Source organism: Rhinolophus sinicus, linkage group LG05, assembly GCF_036562045.2.
Source record: "Rhinolophus sinicus isolate RSC01 linkage group LG05, ASM3656204v1, whole genome shotgun sequence".
Taxonomy (NCBI): Eukaryota; Metazoa; Chordata; class Mammalia; order Chiroptera; family Rhinolophidae; genus Rhinolophus; species Rhinolophus sinicus.
The window spans coordinates 174757136-174770361 of record NC_133755.1 but is presented as its reverse complement, the minus strand read 5'-3'; the positions used below and the strand labels follow the sequence as shown (position 1 = coordinate 174770361).

Genomic DNA, 13226 nt, shown 5'->3' with positions numbered 1-13226 from the left:
GCTTCCCAAGGGGAGTACTTCGAAGGTGACCGTAGTGATATTCAGCAGTGAGGTATGTAACACTTTTTCTAGGATGAGTTCGTGAACTTAATTGTAAGACCATTGTATGGTGGGCCCTAATCCAAAGCGACTGGTGTCCTTATAAGAAGAAGGGATTAGGACACAGTCACACACAAAGGGAAGACCATGTGAAGACATAGGGTGAAGATGACTGTCTACAAGCCAAGGAGAGAGGAAATCAAGGCCTCAGAAGAAACCAACTCTGCCCACATCTTAATTTCAGACTTTCAGTGTCTAGAATTGTGAGAAAATCAATTTCTGTTGTTGAAGCCCCCAGTCTGCAGTACCTTGTTATGGTAGCCCTAGCAAAGGAATACAGGGGGTGTAGTCAATTGCATTTTCTAAATGAATTTGATACCACAACCCCTCTTTACCAACAGAATTTTATAAGGTGAGCATCTCGTGTAATTTGCTGGGCCACAGCAGTTGTCAGTGGTGCAGGGTGTGGTGGGGATTCCTGGGAACAGACTGGCAGTACTGTGTGCTCTGCCTTTTATGCACATTCATGCACCTGGGGGCTCCGCTCTGCTCTGCCTCAGAGCCACGTTCATGTGCAAATGAGCTATAGGATATGATGGCGTCCTAGTTTGGAAGCTCATAAGCTATGGAAGACCCTGATTTCTGCAAGAACACAATCTTAGTTGGGAGTCTCTGGAAGTCGGAGACGGTGCTTGGTTTGCACGATGGAAAGTGGACACAGTAGTTTGCTAACTGGCTGACCCCAGGAGAAAGATTTAGATGTGCGTACATTATAGCTCTGTCAAAAGGACGGGTTTAAGATTATCACTTTGAGTAGAAGTTTCTAAAGTCTCTTTTCCTTAATGAATGTCGTTCTTCTGAAGGATATGATCTCTTCTTTAATCGAACAACCTGTGTCATGTGACATGATATAAAGGTCGAGTAATAAGGAGGTGTTAAGCTTTTTTCATTCCTCATGCACATTTCCTTTTCACAAAGCTTTCTCCCATTTTTTGGCTATAGATCTTACTCTTTGGTAACAATAACTGTAGAGCGGCCAATAAGAAAGAGAAAAGAGAAGGTGCTGTTTATTGATCAGAATGCATAAGCCAGTGCTCAAGAGCTGTGCTGATGTCAAGTGCATATGGTGAGTAGTTTTTGTAAGATGTCATGGAGGAATGGAGAGCCTCTTTTAAAAACAAAATAATGATTGGTAATGGAAGAGGAGATAAGAAGCAAGGCTTGGTTTTTCCCTGGTAAGTGCAACACTTATTCACAGGGTCAAATGAGCATCTCTAGAAAAGTCAGAGCTCAGGTTCATCCTGAAGAAAGAGTCAGGTGAGCATTTTTATTGTGTGTTAGAGTGCGTGGGTGCTTGCGTCTGTGCGTGTGGATTTAAATGGTGCTGCCGGTTAGGATGATTGTGGGGGAGACTGGGAACTAGGAGGGGGCTACAGATACATAGGCTTTAAAGCCAGCACCCTCTCTTCATCTGAATGTGGCACCCAACATGTGATCCCATGACTGACCCAGCAACCCAAAGGCTGACAGAAACCACGAACAGATGGCAATGACAGTGGAAATCATGTTTCATGTATCAGTCATTTGAGGATTAAACTCCAGTGTGCTTGAGACTCACCTTAGGATGTTTGTTTAAATACACATTCCAGGGACCCTTCTCCCCAAGAGTCAGGTTCAGTACATCCGGGGTGGAGACCCAGAATCTGCCTTTTAAGCAGGTGCTCAGGTGACTTGACATAGTGAGTCCTCAGACCTGGCTTGGGAACCACTGGCCTAGCAGGGCCTGTTTCTGGGCAGTGGATGGCCCTGGCTGTCTCCTTGCTGAATAAAGCTTGCCAGTAAGCCCTGCAGCCTGGCCATGTTACTGAGATAATGCAGCAAATGGAATCCAGATGAATCATATGTAAACTTATTAGGTTCAAATGTTTTCATAAGCAACTTATCCTTTCCAAAAATCAGGTTATAATAGATTTTGGAGGGAATCTTTGGGTGTGCTTGTCTGAAACAGTACCAAATGTAGATTTGGGGACATTGCCACCCAAGCAAGGGGTTCTGTGACTGCAGGAGCACAGGATGATCAGATGACTAATTACACTGGACTTTGCTACAAAGTGTCCTGCTGTGTGTTACGCTTATTCCTGCCCTCTTACTCGGAATGCAATAAATCAACTGCCTGTTAAAAGCCCTTCGTTCACTTTAAAAGTGTCCCAGGAGGTTATTTTTTCCTGTCCCACAGAGTTTAGAGCCTCTCCTGAGGAACAGGACTCAATCTTTGCTAAGTTAACTCTTCAGGCATTATTCTATCAGGATAGACTCATAAAGGGAATCTCGATTGCTCACAAATTACAGAGTGAGCACTCTGTGGGACATGATGTAATCTGTTGCCCTGTGTTTAACTTAATCCTAAAATGGCTTAGATTTTATGCAAAACTAGTTCAGTCCAGATCACTGCTATACGCTGTTTTAGGCCAGTGATAACATGATGTAAGAAAAACACAAAACTTTTCTCGAGGTTCATTACTGTTTCATTGGTCTTTAATATGTGGATAGGAATTTTTGTTGTTGGCCAGGCCATGCTCGTAAGACCTCATCATATAGTTCAAGCCATGAGTGTTTACCAAAGTCCAATTCTTAATGCTATTGTCAAAATCTAAATTGGAAAGAATTTTTTTTGTCAAGTCAAAATCCATGTTAAATGGTGTAAGACAATGCCGTTCTTCTGTTAAATGTATATTTAGGTACCAACGTAGCAATTAGACAATTTTGATGCTTCTCTGCCTGTCATGGGAACTAGGAAGACACGTGTCCACTCCTATGTTTATGACATAATCTTAATATCACCTCTAGTAATGGCTGTAAAACACTGAAAGTGTCAGTATCAACCATATGAAATTAGAATTACTGTGTTTGGCCAAAATTTCTCAGATTTGAGTTGGACTTTGTCCTAACTATACACTTCTAAATGAACAACTCATTCAGAGTTAAGTAAGATAGTGAATGTTCTGGCTAAAATATGAAGCTCCAGTCACATGAAAGACAATTTTTGTGTTCTTGGGGCTGCCGACGGCAGCTCACATCCTGGTGGGCTCATCAGAATTTAGAGATATTGAAAATCAGAAATTCTTCTGGGGACAGATTGGGATTTAAAAATTATTAAGGCAGCCAACCAGGAAGACTTAACTTTACAAAATTTCAGACCAAAACTATTTCTCCCCTTTCTTGACCCAGAAATATGGGAAGGGCAACCCCAAATCTGTCTAAGCACTTGACAAGTTTAAATTTCAGTTTTGCAAAGGGCGTTGGCTCTACATGTAGGCCTGTGGTTCTCAACGGGGGGTGTTCTCTTCCCTGCCCCCAGGGGACATTGGACGTTTTGCTTGTCACACCTGGGTGGAGGTATTACTGACATCTAGTGGGCATCTGGTAGGATGTTAAACATCCTACAATGCTCGGGACAGCCTCCCTTCTACCCTCTTCTCAAATAATTTACCTCCTGCATGTCAGTAAGTCTGAGGTTGACAATCCCTCTTCTAGGCCATCCCGGGGCCAAACTGGGTGTGGTTCTGGGCAGACATTCCACAAAGGTGAGAGCCAGATTTCTCTACTCAGAGGATTTCAGTTCAGCGTCTGGCACCAAAGACTCAGAATTCCTCTTTCACTGACTTCATAACTTCTTGACACTGAGGCTCTCGTGCAAGGATTCAGCTCCAAAAACAAGCCAGAATTTGCTAAAAGGTCACAACCAAGTTTTGATTTGAGGGGGTTGTCCAAAGGAAATTTTGCCCATTCATTCTTCTCGAGTCTCTAAAATCTTTCCCTCCCTTACACAGATGTTGAGAAAGAGTGAACAAATAGAGTCAATGCACTTTATTATCTTAGTTTTCCAAATATTTCTAAACTGAGATGAGATGATAAGCCCCTGGGGTGTGTTGAGTTAATGAAAGAAAACTACAGTGCTGCTATGTAAATGTTGGGAGAATGATGATTTAAGGTTTTTCTCATAGCTTCTTTGTGGTGTAATTTAGGAAGCATTTATAGCATGAGTATTTTTGTGATTTTATACATCTTCCATGTATAACTGTATACATCCTACAACCTAACAGCGTTCAGTTCCTGAAAGATACAAGGAAGAGAGCAGGCTTAAATCCAAGCCTGCTTTTGTCTCCATTGAATCTCTCCAGGTGACACAGAAGCCACAGTTGTCTCTGTAACCGAAACCAGAGACAGTCTGAAGCTTCAGCTTTTCACCCCCCACCCCCAGGTGCGGTCTTGGCTCAGCATCTACATCCAAAGCTCCTCCTAAAGGGGAAGGTACCCCAAGTCCCCAGTTTCACCTTCCAGAGAAGGCAGAGGAATCTAGAGTTTTCTGTAACCTGCAGCTCCCTTCGGGAGATTCTGCAGGAGGGAATAGATACGCATCCAGCCAGGCAACCCCTCTGAGAGACCTTCATGCAGAGTTTGGGATAAGGGAGAGATGAAGGGTGTGGAGTGTCACCAACATTAGAGGTGAAGACTTTCCTTATTTATTGCTTTTTATATATAGTCTTCTTGGAATATAATGCCTGGAAGCTAAATTAATCTCTTTTCAACGAACTTGGACACTTCCCTTTACCAGGAAGCCAGTGTCAGCTAACAGGGAGCCTGCTGGAGTGTGCAGTTGCAGTGACTAATTAAACCCAGATGCCTGCCTCTTAATTGGTTTTGATCTGTCTTTTACCTTGAGTCTTTCTATATGATTTAATAATGTAAGACAACCCACCTCCTGGGGAATGTGAGCAGGGTAGAAATGATAAATAAATAACAGGTTAAAAAAAGAGATGAAGTTTTACAGTTAATGCCTTTTTTATAACACGATACTAAGATAGAACCTTTGCTAGCTGTGGTATGAGTAACTAAATAATGAAATCATTTGGGTATTTTGTTTAGGGTGCTGATGTTTCCCATGGATGTGATGGCTTCTCCAGCATTTCTATCTTGTCTGCTTAGCTCACCCATCATGGACTTGACATCCTCTACGGCCCTTCCTGTTAGCTCCTCTTCTCCCTTCTCCAAATATGCTTTTACCCTTGCCTAAGGCTTGATAATCTTAAAAAAAAAAAAAAAAAAAAAAGAGCCTAAAATAGGTTAATTCCTTTGCAAAGAAGTCTGCCTGTTGGTTGTCCGTCCCTATGCTGTTCCAAACTAGACGGGGCATTACAGGACGGCAGAAATCTTGTGTTCAGTTCCTTGACTTCTGAGCTGACTGGGTTTTAAAGATGCCAGTGCTGACTGGATTCTCCCCTTCCTGTCCTTAGCCTCTTCTGCTGAGCGGGGTCTTCTCTTTCCATCAATTCTGATTCTATCTGCCACACGGAACCTTAGGGATTAACCTATTTTACCACTTTGGATAATGAAACCAAGGCCCCAGAGCATGAGGGCCAGAATAAATTCCACTTTCAGTCTAGTGCTTTTCCTATAGAATTCCATGGCCTGATCTCAAAACCATTTGAAGCTAAACTCTGGCTGTTGTTATTTAACTAGTGAAGTCATGCTAATTTGGATGCCCTAGAGTTAGATTTTGTGGTCATTCACCTTCAGTAAACTAAAATATAATCTTGTGCCAGATACACAGACAGGGCTTTCTAAGTCAGCATTTCCTAGAGTGTGCACTTCTGAACACTGATCCTATTAAATACTAGAAAAGACAGTTTTATCATCAAATAAACAATGTTTGGAAAACATTACACGTTGTGCCTCGTGCTTAGAAGATTCAAAATGTACATTATTAGTACGTTATAGTCTCAGAGAATTCTTGCAAGTTCAAATTTATGTTTAACTCTGTGTTTCCCAAAAGTGACTTCCCCTACTCCCTCTTTATTCTCCACCAGCTCTAATATATATATATATATATATATATATATATATATATATATATATATATATATATATATGTGTGTGTACACACACACACAAACACACACACACACCCCCACACCCACACACCCACACACACACGCCATCTTACCCAACTCCATTTACAAATGAGATTCTGGAATAGTTACTCTACTTAAGAGCAGAAGAAGAAAAACTCACCAAGGTGAAGACTAGGTGGAGTCTGCTGACAAGAAAGTTCTGAATCTCCAATGCCCTGGGAAAACCAATGATGTCTTTACATGTTTCTTTGCAAAATGACCTTCTTTATAATCATGCTGTGAAAAATCAAACATGAAATAAAGGGTATCAAATAATTTCATTAGAAATTTAGTAACTGGCCTGCTCCGAAAATGTTCATTTTTGTTCATCCCCCCCGCAAAATGAGGTCTTGGAAGCTAACCCCTCATTATTATTTACCACTGCATTCACCTTAAGTGCCCCTCTTTTTTCTGGTGTCAGTTATCTTTAGTGAGGAGAACTTCCTGTCCTACAAACAGGATTGATTATGGTGGGGTTTTTTTTTTTTTTTTTTTAAGTGCTTACTTAACAGAACAAGGGTTTTTATTTAACAAAAATTTTTAATTAAATTTATTGGGGTGACATTGGTTAATAAAATTATATAGGTTTCATGTGTACAATTCTATAATATGTAATTTATATATTGCATTGCATGTTTACCACCCAAAGTCAAATCTCCTTCTTAACCCTTTTACCTCCTGCCCACCCCCTTACCATCCTGGTAAAATTGTTGTCTGTGGCTATGAGTTTTTGTTTGTTTGTTTGTTTGTCTAGAACAATGGCTCTTAAGGGACTTTACAATGGTCTTTCTATCACCCATGCAGGTTGCCAATTAAAAATGGATGCAAAGGCAATTCCGCTGAGCTGGCATTGCACTCTGATCATGAGGATAGACTTGGAGTCAGACATTCAAAGCCCCATTCCACCCCCTGTTACTTCTGTGATCTTGGACTTTGTTTTTAGCTTCTCCGAGCATCAGTGTTCTAGCTGAGATAGGTGGGATAGTAAAAGCAGTCACCTTATGGGAGCACAGTGAAGATTTAAGGAGTCTGTCTGTATGAGTGTCCTAGGGCTGCCATAACAACGTAACACACACCGAGTGGCTTCAATAGCAAAACTTGATTGTCTCAGTTCTGGATGCTGGAAGTCTGAGATCAGTATGTTAGTTCCTTCTGAGGGCTATGAGGGAGCATACATCCCAGGCCTCCCTCCTAGCTGCTGGTAGCCTTGGCTTGTAGATGGCGTTCTCCTTGTCTCTTCATGGCATCTTCCTTCCATGCATTCTGTGTCAGAATTTCCCCTTTTTATAAGGGCACTGTTCACGTTGAATTAAAACCCACCCTAATGACCACCTTCTAACTTGATTACCTCTGTAAAGACTCTGTTTCCAAATAAGATCACATTCTGACATTCTGAGGGTTAGGAGCCCAACATATCTTTTTGGGAGGACTGTAACTCAACCCATAAAATGCCTAAGAGGTGCTAATAACACAGCACATGGTAAGCATGCATTAAATATGAGGACTTATCACTAGGTTCATCTTTATGAAATTGCTGGCACTTGATCCTTTTTTACCTACAAAAATAGAAATATAATAAGATTTAACATATGTTTTTTCTTTGCTTTTTTCCCAATAGCCTCCAGCTAGATGTTCTTTGTCCCTGACATAGACCCCCACTTTCTGTGCAGCCTGCATGAGGTGGGCTGTGCAGACTCACTTTGCTGCTTTCATTCTGAGGCTTTTATCTTTCAACCCTGGAACTTCTCCAATCTTCAAATCTTGAATGCACGCGATAGACCATGAAACTTACCCGTCATGGCTCCCATCCCCCACTTGTAAGGGACCCTTCCAAGGCCCTCAGAGAGGTCTCCAATATGTAGTGGACATATATTTTTTGTAAAATTTGCAGAAATGAAATACTTAAACTCAGTCATTTAAGATCATTCTCTCTTTGCTCTCCAAACTTCTCTTCTGCTGCACTTTCCCTCATCTTGGGAAGCATTGGAGTGTCCTGGGGAAATTTTGTTTTTGTAATAGACTATATTTTTTAAGAGTCGTTTTAGGTTCACAGCAAAACTGAGTGGTGAGTACAAAGCTTTCCTTTATAGCCCCTCATCCTACACAGGTGCTGCCTCCCCTGCTATGAACATCCCTTACCAGAGTGGTACAGTTGTTGTAATCAATGAATCTATATCGATACGTCGTAACCACCTAAAGTCCACCTTGTACATCAGGGTTCACTCTTGGTGCTGTATATTCTATGGGTTTGGACACATGTGTAATGATATGAATCGCCATTTAGTATCATACAGATGAATTTCACTGCCCTAATGATCCTCTGTGGTCCACCTATTCTTCCCTCTCTATTTCCAACACCTGGCAACCACTGATCTTTTTATTGTATCCATAGTCTTACCTTTTTCACAATGTCATATAATTGGAATCATAGAGTTTGTAGCCTTTTCAGATGGATTTCTTTCACTTAATAATATATATTGGAGGTTCCTCCATGTCTTTCATGGCTTGATAGCTCATTTCTTTTTTACATTGCATAATATCCTGTTGTCTGAATGTACTACAGTTTATTTAACCAGTCACCTACTGAGAGCACCTTGGTTATTTCCAAGTTTTGTTATTTATGTATAAAGGCCTATGAAGCCCTGAACAATTCTGAGGTAACTCAAAGTAAAGGTGAGATGGGAGTACTTTCACCTTGGGTTTAGTAGGATACACGCCTGTGATTCACAATCACTTCTATGTATTGTCAAGCATTGCTAGCTATCTTGGTGCAGAAATAGTACCAATCACTGTGCCAGCTCCCATGGCATCATGGCACAGAGCTGCTGGGTGGGATGCCATTCTGCAATATTAACGTGTTCTCATTTGTTTGTTCCCCAAAGTGTGCGGGTGGCAGAGGAGAAACAAAGTTTGAAATGTATGGAGCCTGAGGCCAATTTGTGAAAATTTCATCAGATGCATGACATTGTAAGTTGAAAATTTTGGTCTTATCAACACCCAGTCAGATGTAAAGTTCTCTCTTATCAGGAATATATTCATTAATGCAACATCTTCCTATCAACTGTGCTAGAGGAAAAACTGAACTATTTATTCTTTGTGTAGAATATATCCAATATTTTTTGTCTTAAGAAAAGGTGATTAAAGAACATCCAGCCAAAAAAAGAATAAAAGTATTATAGAGCTATGTTAATTATTTAGTTAGAAAAATTGTTTTGGTTTTGTTGGATTTCTGTACTCTGTGTAGTATTTGTCAGTTTAAATTATATAATTTCTTGAAATTTCTTTTCTCAATTATATATTAAATATATTTCCATAATAATCCTATATTTATAATTTTATAGTTTTTTCTTAAGAGGGACTCTAAGACTTGTAGAGTCTTTCAGTCCACTAAGACTAGATCTTTCCATGCCCTTTGACTTCTTTATTTTAAGATGTGTCTGCGTTTTGTGGCATCTGACCAACAATTCTTTTTGTCACGGCCAGGTCATTTTAATATCCAACAATAAAGTAAATATGATTTTAATAGGCTCTTGACTTGCAGAGAAATTAATGGTGGCAGGGTACAAATATAGGAAGAAGTGTGTAAACAGCCCCTGCAGCCTCACCTCATCTGAGTGTGTCTGTGGAGTAATGTCTTTCCTGTACATGCTGAGTGGAAGGCTTTTAAAAATAATCTTTCATCATATAATTAAAAATGTTGCTATTACACTTATGGAACAATTAAACAATGATTTATAATTCTGCAAAACTCCTATGTTTTGTTAATGTTAAGATAAATTATTGATCTTTCATTACAACATAAGTGAGTTCTACTCCTGTGGTAACTAGGGACATTTGACTATTGTTAACTATATATTTATTTTTTAAATAAAATTTTTCTATACTTTTTAACTTCTTTGCAGAATGCTGAAAAAGGTTATAAATAATAACTATTATCATTATTATTATTTTGTCTGTGGAACATGCGGTTATGACTGGACCTATTTCACAGTTGGTAGAGAATTGATGTAAATTTCTAAGCAGCCTTGTTCTCCAAACCAAACCTCACTTTTGTTGTCAATTATTTGTAATTTGAGATAGATCCAGTTATTCTGCTTGAGCTAAACACATTTCAATCTCATTTTGGGTGGGCGTTCCTTGTGTCAGGAAGATGGGAATTTGCATAGTTTGGTTCTAAATAGAGCCATAAGAAAGGGTTTCAGATTGTTAAGTGGTTAGTTTAAATGGGGAATAGCTAGAAGAAGGCTGGGCTACCTTTTAATTCTGTGAGTTTCCTGAGTGTTGCTGAACGTTGGGGCAGCCAATCGCTGTTGACAGAAATAAAGGAGCAGCCCATACGTTGTTCTGTGTCTGAACATTTAAATATTTGCTCCTATTCTTCTTCCCAGAGTGGACTGCATGTGATGTACGTGTTTCATCTCATGCTCGTGCCACATGACACATTGAAATTACGTAGAGTGGGTGAGGATTGCAAGTCATGAGACTCTTTAAATACATTTTCTGGTACTGCCTTCAATTGTGCACATCTTATGGAACTGTCCTTAAATTGTGCAAATTGTGTTATAAAAAGGAAGCAGCATGAGAACTGTCAGTGTCACATCACAATGACTATAATGCTACATAAAAGAAAAAAAAACTTTCAAATTTGGTTTCATTCATTCGTTATGGGCAACGTGCTTTCAAATACAAAAAACTTTCCTAGTCCTACAGGCCTAACTGGAGTTCTCAAGCACAAGACTTGGTATATCCCAAACATCCCTGAGGGATTGAAATGGAACTGTCCATGTTTTCAATCCTCAGCTCCTTCCTGAGACCCTGCTGCAAGGTGGGCACACTTTCCAGCATGACAGACACAATGGTCAGTGCAGACCTTACTCTCAGAGGCTTCTCTTTTAGAGTGATGGCAAATAAACCAGCGAACAAATGCATATGAAGTATCAGCATTAAACAAATAAAGAAAAATAAACCAGGGTAAGGGAGCAGAGATGAGGGAGATGGTGCTCTATAGAGAGTTATCTGAGAAGGCTTCTTGAAGGCGGTGACATTTGAGTGGAGAACCTACATGCAGTGAGGAAGGGAATCATGTGGTTCTAAGAAAAAAGCTTTCCAGATGAAGGGAATTGCAAGTGCAAAAAAAAAAAAAAAAAAAAAAAAAGGGGAATAACAGGGCTTGGAGGGATAGCCAAAGACCGTTGTGACTGGAATTGAGTGAGTGATGGGCTGATGTATCGGACAGTGATGTAGGGGAAGTCACCAGGAGCAGAGGTGTGCTTTGATATTCAGGTTTAAAAGATGGCTGCCTTGTGCAGAGGATACTGTAGGAAGGCAAGCGTGGGAGCAGCATTTATCCATTAGCATTTGCAGAGAAACCATCCCAAGACATATTAGGTTGGTGCAAAATTATTGTGGCTTAAAAGGTTAATAATTGCAAAATTATTATTATATTTTTGCATATTATTTTTGCAAAAACAATATTTTGCAAAACACTAGCAAAATTAGTAGCTTAAAACAAAGCCATGTGTTTGGCTCACACGTCTCTGGGTCAACAACTTGGGCTGGACTTGGCAGGCAGTCTCTGCTGTGCTTAAATATTTTAGCTCAGAGGAGCAAGGTCTTAATGAAATGCGTGGTTAGAGAAGGCTTCATGGAGGAGCTGACACTTGAGCTGTCTCTGAAAGACCAGTGGGTTTAGTCAGATAGCCTAGGATGTTCTGGGGGAGGGGCAAGCATGAACAAAGGAACCCAGGGGTGAATGCAGATGGTATGCTGGTGATAGGGTGGGAGACCAGTCCGACTAGAGAGATGGCAGCTCTGGGGTGGTGCTGCAAAGGTGGTTGGGTATCGCCAGTCTTTGGAGAGACTGGATGGCTCTGAAGTGGAAGGAAACAGCCACAGAAGGCTCGTGAGCATGAGAGCAATATAGGAGATGAAGGAGAACTTAGGTATGATGGTGGGGATGGGTGGGGCTTGGGACTGTCCACTCACGGGAGGGCCTGGTGCTGAGAGCACCCTGGAGTGATTGCCATGGGAGTCAGGAGGTGGGCATGCAAGCTAACTTTCAAGGTGAGGCAGAAGGACGTGCAGGTGGGTTAGATGTGGGAGGGAAAAGGACGGGTTTGTAAAAGGTGATCCTGTGGCAGCATTTCCTAGAAGTGTGTTCTCTGTTCCACAGTATAATAATATGTACTGTTGATTAAGTTCTCATATTATTGTGATGGTCAAAGATAAATAACAACTCCAGGTATTCAGAAGGAAGGGATTTAATACTAGGGAATACTTAGCATTCAGAGAGACTGGAGCTTGTAACATCTCCAGGAAACTCAGATGCATCTGCTTCCAGCACAGGCGGTGGTTCACTAAAAATCCTGTGTCTGCCAAAGCCCTCACTTGCCCCCCACAGCCAGAGGAGTGCTATCTGATGATGGTTTCTCTTTGCCTTCCAACTCATGTGTGAGTGCTCCTCCTGGGTAAGTCTGACTGGGTGCCCTGCAGGCAGAGATTCCGGAACTGTAGCTGTTAGACTCCCAGCTCTGCAATGCAGGGGGTACAGGAGGAAATGGTGCTGAGCAATCAACGGACCTTCTGACTCATATCGGTTGGTCGTTCCTTTCTCCCTTCCTTCCTTTCAAGTCTAATTCCAACTCCTGCAGAGATCCCTGCCCTATTTTACAAGATTCCTTTTAGCAGAGTTGGTTAAAATCCACCTTGGCATTCCCACAAGCAGTTGCAAAGAATAATTTAATTTTAAAGACCACTTAGCAGTATTTCTCATTGTTTTCTATTATGGAGCAATGCTGGGTAGAAAATATGGTGAAATAACTTATTCGATTGCAGGTAGACTCTCTTGTACCTGCCTTATATTTTTCCAGCATGTATATCTCTATATATCTAGCTATGTAGCTATGCATTTATCAAAATAGAGATATGAATGTATAACTTGCTGGTTAATTGGATTCAGACCTTCTGGCACGCACTGTAACATCAGAACACATACAGAGATGGGGAGGTGTTGCTCAATAATATTTTTAAAGAGCTCAATAGGCCTACTCCCCTATTTCTTTTAAAGCTTTGGTGGAGCAAGAAAGGAAGAATGAATAAAAGAGCACAGAGAATAAGAAAACTTAGAAATAAAGCTCAACAACAGCCGAAAGAGGTAGATTTCTGGGGTGCATTTGTGAGACTATTTTGCTGCTATTCCTGTCAAAACTGCTCAGAGGCCCTTCTTCCCTGCCTTAC

At 40.8% G+C, this 13226-nt stretch overlaps 1 long non-coding RNA gene across 1 annotated transcript in view; it reads left to right on the top strand.

Moving 5' to 3' along the window:
- The window catches only part of LOC141571920 (uncharacterized), a 128704-nt gene that overhangs the window by 3331 nt on the left and 112147 nt on the right, over nucleotides 1-13226 (top strand). Inside the window, exon 2 of the long non-coding RNA XR_012496963.1 lies at nucleotides 8873-8957. This is a non-coding gene — a long non-coding RNA (uncharacterized LOC141571920). The remainder of the gene's footprint in view (nucleotides 1-8872; nucleotides 8958-13226) is intronic.